The sequence below is a fragment of the Podarcis gaigeae genome (genome assembly GCF_964106915.1).
Source record: "Podarcis gaigeae genome assembly, chromosome: 4".
Classification (NCBI taxonomy): domain Eukaryota; kingdom Metazoa; phylum Chordata; class Lepidosauria; order Squamata; family Lacertidae; genus Podarcis; species Podarcis gaigeae.
The window spans coordinates 106,154,055-106,177,194 of record NC_139677.1 but is presented as its reverse complement, the minus strand read 5'-3'; the positions used below and the strand labels follow the sequence as shown (position 1 = coordinate 106,177,194).

Here is a 23,140-nt window from a genome sequence, read left to right as displayed (position 1 = left end):
TCTTCAAGAAAAAGAAAGCCCGGAGAACCTTCCTTTTGTGCTCTGGAACTACTAAAGATTTAACATAGGGAATATAAGAACTTCAATGGCGGATAAGAGTTCTCTCCTTCCTTGAAACTTTGAAATACCCCCACCTAGAGGATTGTGGAGACATAGAGGCCTGGGAACTGTACTTTATTGTGATTCTCTGTGGTTAAATTGTTTACACTCTGGACTTGTCTGACTTATGAAACAAAAGAAAATTTGACCTTGAACAGAGGCAGGTGTGGAATGAGCGGCTCAGGGAGAACAAGAGCAGCTAAAGCTAAAGAAAAAGAAAAGAAACCAGTGCAACTTGTTCAAACAACCCTATCTCATCAACGAAGATCATCCGTCCCAACTGTGCTGACAGCACAGGAGGTGGAAGTTGAAGAGCCTGCTGCAGAAGATATGGCAACTGGAGGATCTGAAATAGTCCTGAAACAAATTTTGGAACAACTGGCAATTTTAAACCAAAAAGTGGACAATCAATCATCAAAAATTGACCAAGCTACATCCTCTATTAGTAAATTATCTGAGCAAGTTTCTCAGCACACCCAGGCAATTGAAAAATTGCAAGGGGCAACGACTGAAAATTATAAACTTGCTGTGGAAGCCAGTCAAAAAGCAGAACAGGCGAACAAAAAGGTTGATGAGATTAAGGGGGAAGTAAGGCCTCTGAAAAGACAGGTAGGGGAACAATAAGCCTACCTGTCATTGGTCGAATTGAAAAGTAAGGAAAATAATCTCAGATTAAGGGCCATCCCAGAACTGGAGGAAGGAAATCTACAGGGATTCTTAACACTTTTGTTCTCCAAATTCTGGGGGATTGAGGAAGATAAGGATTTTAAAATTGTGACGGCCTTTAGACTGGGAAAATTGATAAAGAAGGACAAGTCCAGAGACTGTTTGGTTATTCTGAGATCAAGAGAGGAAAGAGACAAGATACTAGGCCTACATTTTAAAAAATCTTTGGAGATAGAAGGTAAAAAGGCTGAAATTTACAGAGATATACCCAAACACCTTTTGGATCTTAGGACCACTTATACAGATTTGACCAAACTGTTGAGATACAACACAATCCCTTATAGGTGGGAGTTTCCGCAAGGACTATCATTTACCTACAAAGGAAGGAAAGTAAGAATTAAAACACCGGAGGACCAACAGAAGTTCTTACACGACCACGAGGAGGACCTCCAGAAAGGAGCTGCAGCTTCTTGGCCACCACCACCACCGGGACCATCTCCAAAGCCTACACCGTCTGGATCTGGACCAGCATTACCACCTCCGGGATCGGAGGCAAACCTAGACACCCCACTGTAGACCCACCAATTAGACCAGGATGTCTCTGCAGCTTCTCAGCTGGAATATAAATGGCGGAAATTCTCCGGAAAAAAGAAGAAAAGTATTTCATATTTTGAAAAAAGAACAATTGGACATTATTTGCCTGCAAGAAACGCATGTGACAAGGCTCCACAGAAAAGTGCTAATTAATAAAAGATTAGGCCAAGAATTTATTTCTTCGGATAAAGTTAAGAAAAGAGGAGTGGTGATATATGCAAAGGAGAGCCTGTCACCGAAATTCTTATTTAAAGATGAACACGGCAGAATTTTGGCGATTGAAATTCAGACACAAGGAGAAAAATTTTTGATATTAGGAATATACGCTCCAAATGAAGGAAAATCGGAATTTTTCAGGAAGCTGCATGAGATTATGCTGGACTACTTAGACTACAACATCATCATCATGATGGGTGATATGAATGGGGTTGTGTCTGTAAATATGGATAAGTCGCAAAGTGCTAACATAACGAAAGATGGCAGATTATCTAAAACTTTCTTTGAAATGACTGACAATGTGGACTTAATTGACATATGGAGGGTTAAGAACCCCCTAGGAAAAGAAGGGACTTTCTTTTCTGAAGCTCATCTGACATGGACACGAATCGACCAAATATGGATAACTAGAGGACTGGCACCCAAGACTAGAAAGGTGGAAATCTGCCCAAAAACCTGCTCCGACCATAATGCTTTGAAAATGGAATTGAGACTAAATACAACCGGATCCTTCAGATGGAAAATGAATGACACCCTACTAAGGGACGAGAAGATTGTTAAGAAGGCCCAAAAAAATTTAAAGGACTATTTTGAGATAAATTTAAATACCACTGTGGAAAAAAGAATAATCTGGGACGCAAGTAAAGCAGTTATGAGAGGGTTTCTAATACAACAAAACACGATCAAGAAAAAGCTCTGGAATGAAAAGAAGGAGAAGATATTGGAAAAAATAAGAGATGGAGAAAAAAAACTAAGATCCAGGCCCAAGTCGAAGGAAGTGCTGAGAGAAGTGAAATTTTTCCAAGCACAATATTTGAAATTGATAAATCAAGAGGTGGAATGGAAAATTAAACAAATGAAACAAAGATCTTTTGAATCAGCAAATAAGTGTGGGAAACTGCTAGCATGGCAGTTGAAAAAGAGACAAAAACTTAATACAGTTACAAATCTAGAGATTGAAGGGAGAATGGTTCAGAAATCCGAGGAAATTAGAAAGTGTTTCCAGAGATATTTCAAAGAACTTTATTCACAAGGGCCACAGAAAGACTCGGAGGTGGACCAATTTCTCAAAACCAATGGACTACAGAAAATACCTCAGGAAATGAGAACAATCCTGAATAGTAATATCACACAGCAAGAAATTGAAAGTGCCATTCAGAACCTTCAATTAGGCAAATCTCCAGGCCCTGATGGACTTACCTCCAAATACTATAAGGTTTTGAAAGACTATTTGATACAACCTTTGTTGGAGGTCTGTAACCAGATTATGGAGGGGAGGAAGACACCGGAAACGTGGAAAGAAGCCTACATCACATTGATACCTAAACTAGAAACTGAAAAGACCCAGCTTAAGAACTACCGCCCCATCTCACTCCTAAATGTGGATTACAAAATTTTTGCAGACATTTTGGCAAGTAGGTTTAAAAAAGTGCTTAATGAAGTGATCCATAAGGACCAGGCTGGCTTTCTCCCTGGTAGGCATTTGTTTGGCAACACAAGAAACATCATCGATATTTTGGAACTTTTACAAACAAAGCTTAACACTAGAGCGGTGCTAATCTTTATTGATGCGGAGAAAGCCTTTGACAACATTTCCTGGATGTTTATGAAGAAAAATTTGGAAGGGATGGGAGTGGGGCGGGGGTTTGAAAATGGAATAGAAGCAATATATTCAGAACAAAAAGCGAAATTGATAGTAAACAATGTGGTGACAGAGGAGTTTAAAATTGAAAAAGGGACACGGCAGGGGTGCCTTCTATCTCCCCTATTGTTTATTTCAGTTCTGGAGGTGCTATTGAACATGATTAGAAAGGACCGGTTGGTACAGGGAATTGAGGTTGGAGTGAAACAATATAAATTGAAAGCATTTGCAGATGATCTGGTATTAACATTGCAAGAGCCAGTCCCCAGTACTAAAAGAGTGTTAGAATTAATTTCTGATTTTGGTCGGGTGGCGGGATTTAAGTTGAACAAGCAAAAAACTAAGGTTTTAGCAAAAAATTTGACAACTACAGAAACAGATGAGTTCGTGAAAGAAACAGAACTAAATGTGGTTAAAAAAGTAAAATACCTAGGGGTGTATCTGACCTCCAAAAATTTGAATTTATTTAAAGATAACTACGAGAAATGTTGGTCAGAAATCAAAAGAGATTTGGAAACGTGGTCAAGACTGAAACTTTCCTTGTTGGGCCGAATAGCAGCTATAAAGATGAACGTATTGCCAAAAATGTTATTTTTGTTTCAGACCCTACAGATCGTGGACAAGGTGGAATGTTTTGGAAAGTGGCAGAAGGATATCTCCAAGTTTGTTTGGCAGGGCAAAAAGCCCTGAATAAAGTTTAAAATATTAACTGACGCGAAAGAAAGAGGGGGATTTGCCCTGCCAGACTTGAGGTTATATTATGAATCTGCAGCCTTCTGCTGGTTGAAAGATTGGATCTTACTGGAAAACACTGATGTCCTAGATCTGGAAGGGTTTGACAATGCTTTTGGGTGGCATGCATATTTGTGGTATGACAAGGTTAAAGTGCACAAATTGTTTAAAAACCACATTGTTAGGAGAGCAATTTTAATGGTCTGGACAAAATATAAAGACTTATTGGAGAGTAAGACTCCGAGGTGGCTCTCACCGGTGGAGGCCAAGGCACGTAAGAGACCCAACATGGAGGCCCACTGGCCTAAATATTGGGAAATAATTGAAAAAACTGGAGACAATTGGAGGTTGCTAAGTTTGGAGAAATTGAAAACTAAGGTACGAGATTGGTTGCACTATGCGCAAATTCAAGAGGTATTTAAAATAGATAAAAAAGTTGGATTCCAGGTGGAAAAATCGAAACTAGAGACAGAACTGTTAGAACCAAAAAGTAAACTACTTTCGAGAATGTATAACCTGCTGCTTAAATGGAATACTCAGGATGAGACAGTCAAATCCGCCATGATAAAGTGGGCGCAGGACTTGGGGCATAAAATTATGTTTGAAGACTGGGAAAGGTTATGGAACTCCGGAATGAAATTTACGGCATGTAGTGCCTTGAAGGAAAACATTATGAAAATGATATACCGGTGGTACATGACCCCAGTCAAGCTTGCTAAGATATATCACCTGTCTGATAATAAATGCTGGAAATGTAAAGAGGCGGAAGGGACATTCTTTCACCTCTGGTGGACCTGCCCGAAAGTGAAGGCCTTTTGGGAAATGATTCATAATGAACTAAAAAAGGTACTTAGATTTACCTTACCTAAGAAACCAGAGGCCTTCCTCCTGGGCATGGTGGACCAGAGAGTGCTTAAGAAGGACAGAACTTTTTTTATGTACGCCACTACAGCAGCAAGGATCCTGATCGCAAAACATTGGAAGACACAAGATTTACCCACACTGGAGGAATGGCAAACGCAGTTGATGGACTACATGGAACTGGCCGAAATGACTGGCAGAATCCGAGACTTGGGAGAAGAAACAATCGAGGAGGACTGGAAAAAATTTAAGGACTACCTGGAAAAACACTCTAAGTTGTATGAATGTTAAAAAAAAGCACCTTTTAGGAAACTCTAGCTTCAGTAATGTTAAACTAAAGAAATGGAAATTAAGGCACAGGAAGTCTGAGATAAGAATAAGGAAATAACTTTATTGTGTTTAAATGAAAATGTATATGATTCGGGTTATAATACATTTGAAATTGGGTAACATGATAAAACGAAGGATACAATAAGTAATGAAATAAGTTAACAAATTGCTGATGTTATGTTCACAGAGAATGCAGGGTTGGGAGGATGTGGGGAAGTCCAGTAGATTTGGAAAAAAGAACAAGAAAATCTGTAATCTTCTTATTTCACTCCTTATAACATGCTCTTTATTCTTTTTTCTGTATTTTACAAACTTAATAAAAAATATTATAAAAATGAAAAAAAAATGAATCCGAATCCCAGGCCATCACACCCGGAAGCAAAGTCTCATTGCGCTTTCCTTTACTGAATCTGAATTAAGTGCGCTGTCTGAGCTTTGCAGGGAATTGGAATTCTATATTTGTTTGGTTCAAACATAAGGTGCTACTGGAAGGAATTTTTTGTTTTGACTATGGCAGACCAACACGGCTACCTATCTGTAACTGTATTCAGGGGTCAGGACACCCATGGAGACAAGTTATGTGAAAATAGTCAGCAAGTAGAATGCGCTGAGTTCAAAAAAGCTGAGATTTTTCAGTCAGTTCTGGGTAGTCTGGAGCAGACCGAACATTGCTTTTGCTACCAATCTGCTCAGGAAGGAAGCTACAAACCCGAGTGTGAGTGCCTGGAATGTTATCAAGAGGGTGCTGCGTATCTGCAGGATACCAAGGATTTCTGTCTCAAGCTGTCAGCTAAGGGTGATGGCTAGCTGATGTGCAGGACAGATAGCGATTGGACAAATCTGGCTAACAGGAAGTCCGTATCTGGGATGGTGGTAAGGTTTGGGGACTGTTTGGTTGGGTGGAAGTCCCGGTGTACTGGTCCCGGGGGTTAATCAAGAGGCAAGGTCCAGCCCATGGTTGATGAAGCAATATGAAGGCAGTCCATAAAAGTCAAAGCTGGGTGCAGGGCAGGGTTCAGGCAGCGACTGACAACCACCAACGTTGCTCCCGCAACTTGGGACTGTGGCTGGCTGGCTTTTATATGTCCCAAGGCATAGGGTGGCCCTGATCCTCAGATGACTCGCCTCTCGTGGCCTGGAATGTGCTTAGTGCTTTGAATGTGGAAAGAGCTTCAGTCACAGCGACAGTCTCACTTCCCATAGAAGAATTCATACAGGGGAGAAACCCTATCAGTGTGTGGAATGTGGAAAGAGCTTCAGTCAGAGCTCCCATCTTTCTACCCATCAAAGAATTCATACAGGGTAGAAACCCTATCAGTGTGTGGAATGTGGAAGGAGCTTCACTGAAAGCTCCAAACTCACTTCCCATCAACGAATTCATACAGGGGAGAAACCCTATCAGTGTGTGGAATGTGGAAAGAGCTTCACTGAAAGCTCCAAATTCACATCCCATCAAAGAATTCATACAGGGGAGAAACCCTTTCAGTGTGTGGAATGTGGAAATAGCTTCAGTCAGAGCGCCAATCTCACTTCCCATCAAATAATTCATACAGGGGAAAAACCCTATCAGTGTGTGGAATGTGGAAAGAGCTTCAGTAAGAGCTCCTCTCTCACTTCCCATCAAAGAACTCATACCGGGGAAATACCCTATCAGTGTGTGGAATGTGGAAAGAGCTTCAGTCAGAACGCCAATCTCACTTCTCCATTTGTTCCTGAGGTTCTAATCCCTTTTTCTCTCCATGGCAGATTGTGATAGATCAGAAATCAAGAACGAAGGTGACCACGATAAAATCCCCAGAGAGGAGAAGCCATGTAAAAATTTGGAGTTTGGAGAAAGCTGCAGTCAGCGCTCCCATTCCACTTCCCATCAACAAAATATCCTTGGAAAGAAACTCTATCAGTGTGTGGAATGTGGAAAGAGCTTCAGAATGAGCTCCTCTCTCACTAGGCATCAGAGAATTCATACAGGGGAGAAACCCTATCAGTGTGTGGAATGTGGAAAGAGCTTCAGTCAGAGCTGCGATCTCACTTCCCATCAAAGAATTCATAAAGGGGAGAAACCCTATCAGTGTGTGGAATGTGGAAAGAGCTTCAGTCGGAGCTGCGATCTCACTTCCCATCAAAGAATTCATACAGGGGAGAAACCCTATCAGTGTGTGGAATGTGGAAAGAGCTTCAGTCAGAGCTCCTCTCTCACTTCCCATCAAAAACTTCATACAGGGGAGAAGCCGTATCAGTGTGTGGAATGTGGAAGGAGCTTCACTGAAAGCTCCAAACTCACTTCCCATCAAAGAATTCATACAGGGGAGAAACCCTATCAGTGTGTGGAATGTGGAAAGAGCTTCAGTAGGAGCACTGAACTCACTTCCCATCAACGAATTCATACAGGGGAGAAACCCTATCAGTGTGTGGAATGTGGAAGGAGCTTCACTGAAAGCTCCAAACTCACTTCCCATCAAAGAATTCATACAGGGGAGAAACCCTTTCAGTGTGTGGAATGTGGAAATAGCTTCAGTCAGAGCGCCAATCTCACTTCCCATCAAATAATTCATACAGGGGAAAAACCCTATCAGTGTGTGGAATGTGGAAAGAGCTTCAGTAAGAGCTCCTCTCTCACTTCCCATCAAAGAACTCATACCGGGGAAATACCCTATCAGTGTGTGGAATGTGGAAAGAGCTTCAGTCAGAACGCCAATCTCACTTCTCCATTTGTTCCTGAGGTTCTAATCCCTTTTTCTCTCCATGGCAGATTGTGATAGATCAGAAATCAAGAACGAAGGTGACCACGATAAAATCCCCAGAGAGGAGAAGCCATGTAAAAATTTGGAGTTTGGAGAAAGCTGCAGTCAGCGCTCCCATTCCACTTCCCATCAACAAAATATCCTTGGAAAGAAACTCTATCAGTGTGTGGAATGTGGAAAGAGCTTCAGAATGAGCTCCTCTCTCACTAGGCATCAGAGAATTCATACAGGGGAGAAACCCTATCAGTGTGTGGAATGTGGAAAGAGCTTCAGTCAGAGCTGCGATCTCACTTCCCATCAAAGAATTCATAAAGGGGAGAAACCCTATCAGTGTGTGGAATGTGGAAAGAGCTTCAGTCGGAGCTGCGATCTCACTTCCCATCAAAGAATTCATACAGGGGAGAAACCCTATCAGTGTGTGGAATGTGGAAAGAGCTTCAGTCAGAGCTCCTCTCTCACTTCCCATCAAAGACTTCATACAGGGGAGAAGCCCTATCAGTGTGTGGAATGTGGAAGGAGCTTCACTGAAAGCTCCAAACTCACTTCCCATCAAAGAATTCATACAGGGGAGAAACCCTATCAGTGTGTGGAATGTGGAAAGAGCTTCAGTAGGAGCACTGAACTCACTTCCCATCAACGAATTCATACAGGGGAGAAACCCTATCAGTGTGTGGAATGTGGAAGGAGCTTCACTGAAAGCTCCAAACTCACTTCCCATCAAAGAATTCATACAGGGGAGAAATCCTTTCAGTGTGTGGAATGTGGAAAGAGCTTCAGTCAGAGCTCCTCTCTCACTTCCCACCAAAGAATTCATACAGGGGAGAAACCCTTTCAGTGTGTGGAATGTGGAAAGAGCTTCAGTCACAGCCAAAATCTCACTTCCCATAGAAGAATTCATACAGGGCAGAAACCCTATCAGTGCTTTGAATGTGGAAAGAGCTTCAGTCACAGCCACAATCTCACTTCGCATAGAAGAATTCATTCAGGTGAGAAACCCTATCAGTGTGTGGAATGTGGAAAGAGCTTCAGTCAGAGCTCCTCTCTCACTTCCCATCAAAGAATTCATACAGGGGAGAAACCCTATCAGTGTGTAGAATGTGGAAGGAGCTTCTCTGAAAGCTCCAAACTCACTTCCCATCAAAGAATTCATACAGGGCAGAAACCCTATCAGTGCTTTGAATGTGGAAAGAGCTTCAGTCACAGCGACAGTCTCACTTCCCATAGAAGAATTCATACAGGGGAGAAACCCTATCAGTGTGTGGAATGTGGAAAGAGCTTCAGTCAGAGCTCCCATCTTTCTACCCATCAAAGAATTCATACAGGGTAGAAACCCTATCAGTGTGTGGAATGTGGAAGGAGCTTCACTGAAAGCTCCAAACTCACTTCCCATCAACGAATTCATACAGGGGAGAAACCCTATCAGTGTGTGGAATGTGGAAAGAGCTTCACTGAAAGCTCCAAATTCACATCCCATCAAAGAATTCATACAGGGGAGAAACCCTTTCAGTGTGTGGAATGTGGAAATAGCTTCAGTCAGAGTGCCAATCTCACTTCCCATCAAATAATTCATACAGGGGAAAAACCCTATCAGTGTGTGGAATGTGGAAAGAGCTTCAGTAAGAGCTCCTCTCTCACTTCCCATCAAAGAACTCATACCGGGGAAATACCCTATCAGTGCGTGGAATGTGGAAAGAGCTTCAGTCAGAACGCCAATCTCACTTCCCATCAAAGAATTCATACAGGGGAGAAACCATATTAGTGTGCGGAATGTGGAAAGACCTTCTGGGGGAGCTCCAATCTCACTTCCCATCAAAAATCTATACAAAGGTCAGTTTGTGTTTTTATATTGTGTTTTTATGTTGTAACATTCCTGAGACCTGTGGGGGTAGGGAATAGGCACCAACTCTTAAAGCCCTAGCGGTCTTTGTCCCCCAATAAAATATTTGAGGAGGCCACCCCCCAGGTTTTTTTGTTTTTTTCCCCCCAAACACAACCTTTTATTCTTCCACAACTTGCCATACAATTTCTCTTTTAATTTTCTCTCTATAAATAAATAAATAAAGTACAAAGGTCACAACAAAATCAAAATACAAGAAAATACAAAGGTGGACAGGTCCCATATTTGCAGGTCAAACGCAAAAGTTGCTTTGAAGAAGGGTTTCCCAAACTTGGGTCCCCAGCAGCTCCTGGACTACAGTTTCCATCATCCCTTCCCTTTAGTCCTGCTAGCTAGGGATGATGGGAGTTGTAGTCCAAAAACAGCTGGAGACCTATGTTTGCTTTAAAGGGAAGGTAGGCTGGCCCTGTGACACCCTCTGCTGGCTAATTGGAATTTATAGATCTCAAAACTGAAGTTTATCGGCACTTCAACCTCTAGGGAGCTTCTAGGTGCTTTCTGCACCACCTAGAGTACCGACAGAATTGTGGCTTCTACTGGCAACACACATAGGAGAACAAATGAAAGACAAACACAATGGACAGGCAAAAACCTGGAAAGGGTGGTACCAAATGGACACAGGTAGGGGAGATGACATGCTAGAAGTGTTCTCCAGGGCAAGGTGAGCTGCTGGGCTCAAAATTTTGCTTTTTTAAAAGGTCACTACCATTATAGGCATTGCCATTCAAATGGTGTGCATGCATCATGTGGTTGGTTGGGCAAGGAGGGCCTTACCTGGCCCCCCACCAATATTTTATTCAAGTCAGCATCACTGCTTGAGAAGTTTAGGATGTCTGAATTCATGGGTCAGGACACCCATGGAGACGAGTTATGTGAAAGATAGTCAGCAAGTAGAATGCGCTGAGTTCAAAAAAGCTGAGATCTTTCAGTCAGCTCTGGGTAGGCTGTTGTATCTGTCCCAGTGGAGTAGACCAGACATTGCTTTTGCTACCAATCTGCTCAGTAGGGAAGCTACAAACCCCAGTGTGAGTGCCTGGAATGGTATCAAGGAGGTGCTGCGTATCTGCAAGATACCAAGGATTTCTGTCTCAGGCTGTTAGCTAAGGGTGATGGCTAGCTGCTGTGTTGAACAGATAGTGATTGGGCAAATCTGGCTAACAGGAAGTCCGTATCTGGGATGGTGGTAAGGTTTGGGGACTCTGTGGTTGGGTGGAAGTCCTGGTGTACTGGTCCCGGGGGTTAATCAAGAGGCAAGGTCCAAGTCCAGCCCGTGTTCGATGAAGCAATATGAAGGCATTCCATAAAAGTTGAAGCTGGGTGCAGGGCAGGGTTCAGGCAGGGACTGACAACCACCAATGTTGTTCCCACAACTTGGGACTGGGGCTGGCTGGCTTTTATATGTCCCAAGGCATAGGGTGGCCCTGATCCTCAGATGACTCGCCTCTCCTGGCCTGGAGGTGAGGACTCCTCCTGCAGGAACTTAGTTCCCTCCGCCTCTCTGCCCTGAGCCTCTGCAGGTCAGGAAAGGCTGGAGGGTTACCGGACCCAGAGGTAACCCCAGCTTCCTCTGACGGGGCTGAGAGTGGAGCACCTGCAGGCAATGGGTCCTCCATCGCCTCAGGAGCCAGAGCAGACTCAGCTGGTGTCTGCACCTGAGGATCCAGCACAGGTGAGGACCCTTCAGGCTCATGCCCCAACCCTGGCTCAGCTGGTTCTGGAGGCGAGGAATCCTGTGCAGGTTGGGATTCCTCAGGTTCAGCATCTGAATCCAAATCCCAGGCCATCACACCCGGAAGCAAAGTCTCATTGAGCTTTCCTTTACTGAAGCTGAATTCAGTGTGCTGTCTGAACTTTGCAGGGAATTGGAAATTCTTTGTTTGGTTGGTTCAAGAAATCTGCAGGGATTGTTGTTTGCCTGTCACGGTGTGGGAGAACAATCAACCCTGTCTGAAGTTGGCAGAGTCTGGGCAGTTTAAGGCCAGAACCAAACACCTAGACATCGGTTTCCAAAATGTGTGTCAGAGTATCCAGTTAGGCTTGGTGAGATTGCAGTACTGTTCAAGCCAGAAGAACCTGGCAGATGGGTTCATGAAACCTTGAGCTTTCAGCGTCATGGGGAGTTCTGTAAAGGTCTGTGTTTGGGGTAAGTGGTGAAACTTACGAGCCCCCAGCAGTGCAGGACGTGAGGGGGTGTGATGGGGAATCAGAGCTTACAGGGTTAACAGCTCAGAACCCATCGCCCTGCCTGTTCTGGGGAGGAGCTGTCTCCAACTTCTGGAGAAGCTGCTTCTTTGTTCTGTCTGACTTTCGCTTTTGCTGCCGAACAAGGAAGCAAGATGCCTGCTGTCTCAGATGGTTTGTTTCTTTTTACTGTTCTGCTGTAAATAAAGCTGTTAGTTTTGAACAACAGCGTGTGGACTCTATCTTCTGCAAGCTTACACACCAAGCGGCTAGTGCTGTGCACACTCTGCTACAAGTACAGAAAGCTGAATGGAACACGGGGAAGTGTGCCAGACTCCACAACACTTTGCACCTCCAAGGAGTCTTCACCCAACTGGTGGATCGGACCCTTCTTGGTGTAAATATGGTGAACCAGTTCCATCTTCCACAAAGGTTTGCCTTAGCCTTTGTACTGGAACAGCTAGTGACCACATCTGTGCAGATCATCCTGGCGTTTGGACTCTGCCCAAACTTCTCACAGGAAAAACATCCACTGCTTCCAACACAGCAGTGCCACCTGCTGGTTGCAGTGATGGTTGGGATGACGTGGCAGCCAACTCCCCTTGCTCCTCCTGCTTTGGAGATTTCACCCCCTGAACAGGAAACACCCCCCTCGTGCACTCTTCTTCCACAAGCTTCCCTTTTGTGGAGCTTTCAGTTTCAGGAACACATCCCTGCATGGTCCGGGGATACTGTATCAGCTTTCCCCGGGGTGTAACCTCTGACAGTCTGCTCAGCAGCCCCCGCCATCTTGAAGTGTCCATCATGTGATGCAGCTTTAATTCCTAGTATACCAGTCACAGAAAATTGCTGATGTGTTAACCAAGCTAAACCTGATGGATGCTAACCCTGTAGACACACCAATGACAACAGCTTATCAGGTAGATGACACGGAAGAAGCATTTTCTGACACTACACTGTACAGAAGTGTGCTAGGCAAACTAAATTTCATTGCCAGATGTTCAAGACCTGACATTGCAGTTAGCTGTAACTTGCTAAGCAGACAAGTCAACAATCCAACTGTTAAGGATTGGAAAGCTCTGAAATGCATAGCACACTATTTGAAAGGCACTATGCATTACAGACTGACATTTAACAATCAGAAGTCTGGTGGTCTTGAGATATTTGCTGATGCGAGTTTTGGAAGTGACACTACAGACAGGAAAAGCACGTCTGGAGTTTGCTCTATGTACAACCAGGGTCTATTTGATTGGTTGTGCAAGAAACTGCAACATGCTAGAGAATGTGTTCAGAAAGGACTTGTAAGGGTGTCCTACATGCCAGGTAATGAAATTCCTGCTGATTTATTGTCTAAGGTTGTTCCGAAGGATCAACACTGTACCTATGCACAGAAATTGGGTTTGTACTGATAATGTACTGACACGCTGCCCAGTGGTGTTCACAGAAAGGGGGAGGATGTTAGTTTCTGTTTCTCACTGTGCAGCTGTGTGGAGTCCCAGGACTCTGTTTACATTCCAGAGACTTTGCAGTCTCACGGGAAAAGGGAGACGGGATGTGACGTTAGTGGTTTCCTGTTTCCTTTGTTCCTTAGTTCCTTTGTTCAGTTGCTCTCTGCTTTCATAGAGAGAGGATGTCTTTTCTGTTCTCGTAGTTTAGAAATAAAACTCTTTACAATGTAGCCAAACCTCTCGTCTCTTCCCTGTGCTGGGAACCCTGCTGGATAGAATGTGCTTGAGGCCTTATCAAAGGCTCAGGTCATTATACAGGTCGGAGGCGATTTCAAAGGCTCAGCTCGGAGGAAGATGAGGCCTTATCGGCTTGGCCGAGCGGAGATTTTGACAAAGATTCACAAAATGTTTAGGGGTCTGCGTACCCCCAGGAAAAAAGCACTGGATCTAGCTATCATCTTTCTTTTTTCTTTTACAAACATTTTATTGGTTTTGAATGAATCATTGAGTTGAAAGGGACCCCAAGGGACATCTAGTCCAGCCCCGAATGCAAGAAACTGCTAAAGCATTCATGACAGAATGAACCACACACATCACAAACACAATAACAACATTTATGTAGAAGTGTCCATGTACTGTTCGAATAGGAACCAAGACGGGTGACCAGTGGAATGAATAAATGTTTACTCCCAGCATCTAGTGCTTAAACCAAAGGGAAGCACTATCTCCATATTGATGCAGTGGGAAGGGGGTGGGGGTGGGGAGACTGCCTGTCTAATGGAAGAAGAAGAAGAAGAAGAAGAAGAAGAAGAAGAAGAAGAAGAAGAAGAAGAAGAAGAAGAAGAAGAAGAGGAGGAAGTGGACGACGAAGAGGAGGAGTTTGGATTTGATATCCCGCTTTATCACTACCCTAAGGAGTCTCAAAGCTGCTCACAATCTCCTTCCCCTTCCTTCCCCACCACAAACACTCTGTGAGGTGAGTGAGGATGAGAGACTTCAGAGAAGTGTGACTGGCCCAAGGTCACCCAGCAGCTGCATGTGGAGGAGCAGGGAAGCGAACCCGGTTCACCAGATTATGAGTCCACCGCTCTTAACCACTACACCACACTGGCTGATGTTGTTTTATTCCCCTTCTTTTTTTCGTTAGAGTGTATATTAATTTCCCAATAAAAAACCTCCAATTAACATATCAAATCATAATCCAATAAAAATAAAAAATTAAATAAAAAAGATCAAATTGTCTTCCGAATTGTAATTTTGCTTTTATGACTTCCCATAGCCTGATCCTCAAAGCATATCCAAATCTCAGTCCTGCCTCTCATTTCATTCCCCTTCTAACAACTCTGTTGTGTTGTGTCAAATGTCCATACAGGTTTATATGCCATCTTTGATCAATCCAGCCTGCAGTTGTTGGTCCACCCTTAAGCTCCAAATGCCTCATGGAATCATAGAATCATAGAGTTGGAAGGAAACCCCAGGGGTCACCCAGCCCAACCTCATGCATTGTTGGAATCGCTGCTGAACAATCCCTGGTGGATGGTCCTCCGACCTCTGTTTAAAAATCTCCAACAAAGGAGAGTCCACCACCTTCTGAAGGAGTCTGTTCCCCCATCAAACTGCTCTTACTGTCCGAAAGTTCCTCCAAATGTTTAGTTGGAATCTTCTTTCATGCCATTTGAATCCAACCCTCTGGAGAAGCAGGAAATAAGCTTGCTCCATCTTCCATGTGGCAGCCGTTCAGATAGTTGAAGATGGCTATCATATCCTCTTTTCCAGGTTAAACATACCAAATTGCCTCAGCCATTCCTTATAAGGCTTCATTTCCAGTTCCTTGGTCATCTTGGTTGTTCTCCTGGTATATACATTCCAGAGTTAGATAAAAAAGATTCATGGTTTATAGCCCCATGCTTATTGTCACTTCTGGTAAGGCCTCACATTCTCCAGTGTCCATTGTATATTGAATCACGTCCCACTACAGAACACTAAAATTCTGTGTAAATGTATTCTAGAACTCCCCCATTTTTAACTCTCCATGTATCTATTCAATTTATATTAGTAATAATGGTGTAGTAGGTGTTGTTTTACTCCCATGAGATGTTTGGGTTGTGTCAGTGATCTGTGTGGCAAATACTCCAATTTCCGCCACCATGTTTGTTGGTTGGCTCGAAAGACACTGGAATCAGTCTGCTTGTGGGATACTTGATGGCATGATGATGGAGTCTCACCCATGTCTGTGCCCTGTAGCAGCCCAGTAGCTCCTCTACCAGGGCTAAGGGGCTGGGAGAGGGATATACCCTGCAAGCTCCTCTAGAGTAATCTCCATGATACTCTCATGCCAGAGGGTTAGGGTTTGTCTGTGCAGATTTCAGTTATTTTTGTTAAGTTCATTCCTGTGGCCACATGATAACATATATTCATCTAGGAAGCTCAGAAAGATTAAAACAAGAACAACATTAATGCTCCAACCCATGCTGGTGCTGCAGTAAATACCTGGGTGGGGAGAGCTGGAAAAGGAACGCAGTCAAGAAGCTTTTATTTGAGGGAATAGACAAAAGATGTAGGTCCCCCCACAGGCCTTATCTGAACCCCTGGGGCCTCACTATTTGTTTCCACCTGGATACTCAGGGCAGCATCAGGGCAGACTTGAAGGTTGGGGAGGGGAAGTAGCTGTGGCTTATCAAAATTCTCTTTCTCTCTCCAGGCTCTCTGCTGGGGGTGGGGGTGGGAATCTAGAGTGTGTGTTCCTGGCATTGGGCAACTGGGACAGATGAGGGAGTCTGCTGGTTTAGCACCCAGTTTGCTGCCCAGCAGTCTCCCTGCTTGAGCTGACAGGATGGATCCAGTGGGCTTCCCAAATGGCTCTGGGGGATTTTGGTGCTCCTGCCAAACTTTGGCCAAGCTCTGGAACAACCTAATAATAATAATAATAATACTTTATTTATACGCTGCCCATCCGACTGGGTTTCCCCCAGCCACTCTGGGCAACTTCCAACAAATTAAAACAGAATTGGACACCAACCATTAAAAACTTCCCTGAAGAAGGCTGCCTTCAAATGTCTTCTGAAAGTCAGAGAGTTGTTTTTCCCCTTGACATATGGTGGGAGGGAGTGCCGCAGGGCAGGTGCAACTACCCAGAGGGCCCTCTGCCTTGGCTTGGGCCATTGACATGATTGGCCCTGAGCGCCCATTCCTGCTTCATGCAGCCTGTTTGGCCCCCTGGTATACTGCAGAGGTTAGGGCAAAGAAAGATGTTGGGAGATGGCTTTTACGCGAGTGGAGGAATAATCTGGTTGAATGCAATCGACTCCTGGTGAGGGCTCATCATCGAGCCCACCAAGTGGCAGTGAAGGCTGCAAAGAAGACTTGCTTTGCTTCCTCCATTCTGCCATCCAGCAGAGCTTTCCCAGGTAGCGCAGGGCCTGCTACAGTCTGGCCCGAAAGAGATGGTAGAAGTGAGAGCAGCTTTCTGTGTCTTCTTTTCAAAGCATTTTGACAGTTCAGGAGAGCTGATCTGAATATATCTAGTGTTTCCCTAGGGTGGCTGGGTGCATAGGAGGGCAGCAGTCTGCTCTGGCTCTAAGAGTTTTCAGCGAGAGGAGGGGCTTTCAGCTGGTGCAGAATCAGGGCTGGTTCCCACTGCACTACAATTTTTCAGCATCATAGGGTAGCTTACCAATTTCTTTTTGCAGTTGATCATTTAAGTTGGCAAAATACTGCATTTCCTCTGATGTTTTGAGCTGCAGCAAGTATTTCTAAGTCTAAAAGATTTGAAACCGTTTAAGGCAGGAGTATCTGAAATAACAATCTGCAAATATCAGGAAACCATTTCCAAACACTTAAAAACACTCAAGCCTGAAACAAGAAGCTGAGCTCCAGGATGGATTTCGTATGAATATAAGGGCAGACTTGATTCTCTGTGGCTGAGATCGCCAACGAAAAGCCTCTGAAGACCAAAGACCCATGCAGTCCACTATCCTGTTCTCATATTAAAAGTGGCTCATGAAGTATCTCTGATGTTCCCCTCCTATGTCCTCCTTTTCTGCTGGGAATCACAGGGTCACAAAGCAATTCTGCCTTGAATTCCACAGGAAAGCCAAATGTACAAAGAATACTTTGCAGTTTTCAATTATGCTTTGTGAGATCTAAGAAAATAGAGGCACTGAAACTCTTTTAGTGATGTGGGATATAATGTCAGTGCAAGGATTTTCCCTTGTGCAATGCAATCTTCTGTCTCCTTCCCTCCAATCTGTTCCAAAGTCGTCCCCGTCCCCCGGAGAGCAGCTTTGGTGATGGCATGCAGGGAGAAGTGGGGGGAACATGAGTTACAGTGTGATGGGGGAGGACAGCATTTCTAGTGGGGAGATGTGAGAATCACAACCGTCTGCTTTTCTTTCTGCTGAGCAATGAAAAAGTGATGAACTCTGTTGGGTGCTGAGTTTCATTGAATATATGTATTGCTCAAGCAATATGAACCCCAAATTTAACTACAGGAATTGAACTCTGTTTAATTTAAACATGTTACAGCTCTTATCTCAATGTTGCTAATAAGGCAGCAGACTAACTGAGGAGGTGGAGTGCAGCTTGTGTGGTCTGCACATCTCTACCCACGGCCCAGACCTGCTACCTGAGGCAACTGCCTCACTCTGCCTAATTGTACAGCCATTCCTGGCTGCACACACTAAAGGAATACAGCAGCCAGCAGCAAAGAGTGGGCTCACCCCTGGGTTTTCTATGGGGCTTAGTGGCTCTCTGGCACCCAAAGAGCTGTGTGGGCTTTTCTCAGCTCTCCTCCCTGGCACAATCCACTCCCTGCCTGTCTCTCCATCAACTTCCCTTTCCCGCGCATTCCTCTACTTTATGAGAAACCTCAGCCCATATGACTGTGCTGTATACAGACCACCAGTTTCATTTGTTTTTGCTTTACGCTTTCTGGATGCTGCGTTCCTTCTGGACGCTCTACGCTTTGCAAGCGCTAGCTTCCCCATCCTCTTGCTTTTGTCTGAGTAAGAATAAGACATGAACAAATGGAGAATAACACTATGAGCACATTAGGTACAGCGTGGGGTCTATCAGTATTATGCCATCCTTTCCCGTAAAGAGGTTGTTGAGTCCAATATAACTGAAATCTCTCTCTTTTTCTTTTGCTAGATCAATCTCAGTTTTGAACCAAAAGAAATGTTCTATATGGATTCCAATGCATTTTTGAAAATTGTTTTAGGTAATATAGCACTTTCTCATTTTGCATCCTATTCCTCTCTAAACTCCTGGACATCTCGTTTGCAGGACTCCATTAAGATGTTCACCATTTACTAGATCTTGTGGGATCTATGAGGTTTTCCTATGTTCCTGGGTGTCAACTCCCTGCATCATAGGCATCGTGGTCAATGGTTGAGGACGATGGGAGTTGTAGACCAATAACATCTGGAGGGTCACCACCCTTGATGGAAGGTAAAGGTAAAGGGACCCCTGACCATTAGGTCCAGTCGTGGCCGACTCTGGGGTTGCGATGCTCCTCTCGCTTTACTGGCCGAGGGAGCTGGCATACAGCTTCCGGGACATGTGGCCAGCAGGACTAAGCCACTTTTGGCGAACCAGAGCAGTGCACAGAAACGCCGTTTACCTTCCCCCCGGAGCGGTACCTATTTATCTACTTGCACTTTGACGTGCTTTCGAACTGCAAGGTTGGCAGGAGCAGGGACCGAGCAACGGGAGCTCACCCCGTCGCGGGGAATCGTCAACAGGCTCATCACAGCTATCTGCCTATCACTCTTTTAAATACAGTACTAGAACTGTGGGTCAGCCAATGAAACTGACTGGTGGTACATTCTAGTGATAGGCATATGGTTTCAGAACAGAGCCCATATAACCGCAGAGTTATATGGACTCTGTTCTGAAACCATATGCCATCAGTGCTCCCAGCTATGTACGTGACACCACAGATTTTCTGAGGAAAATACAATCTCTAAATAATCTTCCTAACAATACTACACTAGCTACTATGGATGTGGAATCTCTGTATACCAACATCCCACACAACGATGGTTTACAAGCTATAAGGAACACCATTTCAGATAAAACCACAGCGGACTTTGCTACCAAACTCTGCCAATTTGTCCTTACCCACAACAACTTCAAATTCAGTGATGACCTGTTCCTTCAGATCAGCGGCACAGCAATGGGCACCCGCATGGCCCCACAGTATGCCAACATCTTCATGGCAGATTTAGAACAATGTTTCCTAAACTCCTACCCACTCAAACCTCTCTTGTACCTGCGATACATTGACGATATTTTTATCATCTGGACACATGGTCAACAGACCCTGGACACCTTCCACCAGAAATTCAATGATTTTCACCCCACAATCAACCTAACAATGAATCAATCTATGCAAGAAATACATTTTTTGGACACTACTAAATATACAGGATGGGCGCATAGACACCACCTTATACCGTAAACCAACTGACCGACAAACATATCTACATGCCGCTAGCTACCATCCCAAACATACCAAACAGTCCATTGTATATAGCCAGGCACTACGTTACAGCCGCATCTGTTCCAATTCTACAGACAGACTCTCACCTAAGAGATCTACAGCAAACCTTTTTAGAACTAAAATACCCAGCAGATGAAGTTAGACCACAGATCAACAGAGCCAGACTGATACCCAGAGAGAACTTGCTGCAAGACAGACCCAAAAAAGAAAATAACAGGACACCTCTAGTCATCACATACAGCTCCCAAGTTAAAACAGTACAACGCATCATCAGAGATCTACAACCTCTCCTGGACAATGACAGTTCTCTTTCTCAAGCTCTGAGAGGAAGACCTTTCATTGCCTACAGACACGGACACTGGCACCAGAGCCTGCAATAAACCCAGATGCCAACTTTGCCGCCACATACACCCGGACAACACCATTACTGGCCCCAACAACATCACACATACCATCTCGGGACTATTTAATTGCTCATCGTCTAACATTGTGTATGCCATCAAATGCCAACAGTGTCCTTCAGCTCTCTATATTGGACAAGCAGGCCAAACCTTACGCCAAAGGATAAACGGACATAAATCTGACATCAGGAATCACAAGACAGAGAAACCAGTAGGAGAACACTTCAATCTCCCAGGACATTCTATACAAGATCTCAAAGTAGCTGTTCTATTACAAAGGAATTTCAGAAATAGACTGGAAAGAGAAGCTGCTGAATTGCAACTTATTACCAAACTTAAAACCATGGAGAGACCTAGTCTGAACAAAGACATTGGATTCTTATCTCATTATACATGACAAAGCCATTTTTCACCTTCTCACCCCTTCTCATCACAGCTATCTGCCTATCACCCATTCCCACCACCCTTCTGAGTAATACCCCTCCCCACCTTCTCACTATATAGAAGGGTCTGGTGACTTCTGTTTCAGTGTATCTGAAGAAGTGTGCATGCACACGAAAGCTCATACCTAGAACTAGCTTAGTTGGTCTTTAAGGTGCTACTGGAAGGAATTTTTTGTTTTGACTATGGCAGACCAACACGGCTACCTATCTGTAACTTCTTCTTAAGGGTGTTTCTGTTATTCTAAAGCAGCAATGCTGCAGCAAGCAAAGGCTCTAGCAGCTCAGTCTGCTGCTTGTGGCTGGAAAGCCAAACAGGAAGTATGTGACTGTTGCCATGAAAACGAAGGGGCAGTCCATTCTCCTTATTGAGCACAGGATGTGAGCTCAGTGTGTGTCATATGACCTGTACAGGATGTACATGGGTGGAGTTTGCAGTTTCTCTCTGTTTGTTGAAGAGAGCAGACATCTTTTACTGTATGGCTGCTAAAGACAGGAATAAAAGCATGTAGTTACATTTCTGTCTGTGTCTGATTCCCCTCCCTGGGGATATGCAGGGAGCAGGGAGGAGGAGAAGCAGTTGGTGTGTTTTTCTCACAGCCTGAGGAACATCGCCGGAACGGACCTCGTATGTTTTTCCTGCCGGGAGTCGCCGGAGGGAGGTCTAAGGAATTCACCCGGTGCCTGAATAGATAGGCACATACCTCTGACCGGGCCAGAATTCCAACAGTTTCATCCTCCCACTGGCTAAGAGCCACCTCCCTTGCGATGCCAGGCATTCCAGAACTCCTCCCATTCAGCATTCTACATTAAGCATAAACCCAGGAAAATGTTTTTTTCCAGATCAGCTACACTATGTATTTTTCCAATCCTTGCTGCAGTTGTTGTATAAATAAATAAAAATTATAATTATTTATTATCATTAAAAGAGTAAAACACTATTATCATTGCTGAGTTGCTTCCAGTCTCTGGGTTATTTTCCACGTTCTGTCTCTGCCCACTCAGGACTGGCACCCATGACCTGTTTTTTTTTGCCTAGGGAATTCCAGGAGGTGGGGGAATCATTTGGCCTATTCCAATAATCTGCTTGCATAGGTCTGATGTTATTTGGAGACAGTAAAGGTAAAGGTACCCCTGCCCGTACGGGCCAGTCTTGACAGACTCTGGGGTTGTGCGCCCATCTCACTCAAGAGGCCAGGGGCCAGCGCTGTCCGGAGACACGTCCGGGTCACGTGGCCAGCGTGACATCGCTGCTCTGGTGAGCCAGAGCTGCACACGGAAACGCCGTTTACCTTCCCGCTGGTAAGCGGTCCCTATTTATCTACTTGCACCCGGAGGTGCTTTCGAACTGCTAGGTTGGCAGGCGCTGGGACCGAGCAGCGGGAGCGCACCCCGCCGCAGGGATTCGAACCTCCGACCTTTCGATCGGCAAGTCCTAGGCGCTGAGGCTTTAACACCCATTAATTTCACGTTATCTAGGTGAGGATGAATAAAACACTCTAGAAAAATCCTTCATGACTGTGTCTGCAATGTTTCCAATATGAGTTCACTTACCCATTAAAGTGTGTCATTAAATGCTGAGAAATCGTACCATACTCAGCTTACGGATCTCAACCCCAAGAAACCCTACACAGAGTAGCTGCCTTTCCCCCAATTTCTTAGCTAGACATAACGGATATTGAGAAGGAAGGAGAGAGAGGTAGGCATCCTTTCGGCGATGCCGCCCCGCTCCAGTTTGCCTCTGTCGGCCCCCGATGCCCCTTTCCTGTGGCCCCTGAATGGCTCTCTCCTCATCCGTCTCTCTCGGGAGACAATGGGGGACGGCTCAAGCGGTGGGGAGATTGCAAGGCCTGCTGGGGCAGCTGGCTGCTGTGACGGACAGCAGAGCCAGAGCAGAGTCTGGGGGTGCAGTGCCTCACCATTCCACCAGGGGGCCAGAGCCTCTTTCTGATTGGCTACCCGGAGGGGGGTGGCGCCAGCACTTTTGGAGGGAAAATAAAGAGAGACCTTTCTGAGGGGATTTGAGATGGGAGAGAGGGAAGGTTGGGAGAAGATGGGGATGAGAGGAGGGTGGCGGGAGGGAGGGAGAAGTGGCTCTGATCTGAGTGGATACTCCGCTCTGAGGAGAATATCTATGGAGCCAGAGGAAGGAGCCTCACAGCTGAGATGGGGAGACCATGTTGGGGGTCTGGAGGGAGTGAAGCTGGAGGGAGAAGCTGTGGGAAGACTCTCCTCTTCTTCTTCTGGGGTCTCCTTCCAGTCAGGAGGAGAGAGATCTTCTAGGAAAAGGAGATTCCCAAGTCCGTGGCAAGGGCTGAGAGGATCCCCTGGGTCTGGCATACAAAGGAAAATACCTCAGGGGAACCCAGGAAAAGTGGCCCCTCGCTGTG

General features: G+C 44.9%; 1 protein-coding gene across 3 annotated transcripts in view; it reads right to left on the bottom strand.

Moving 5' to 3' along the window:
* Positions 1-23,140, bottom strand: part of LOC310843215 (uncharacterized protein) — a 292,631-nt gene that overhangs the window by 87,428 nt on the left and 182,063 nt on the right. The gene's annotated exons all lie outside the window — the stretch shown is intronic.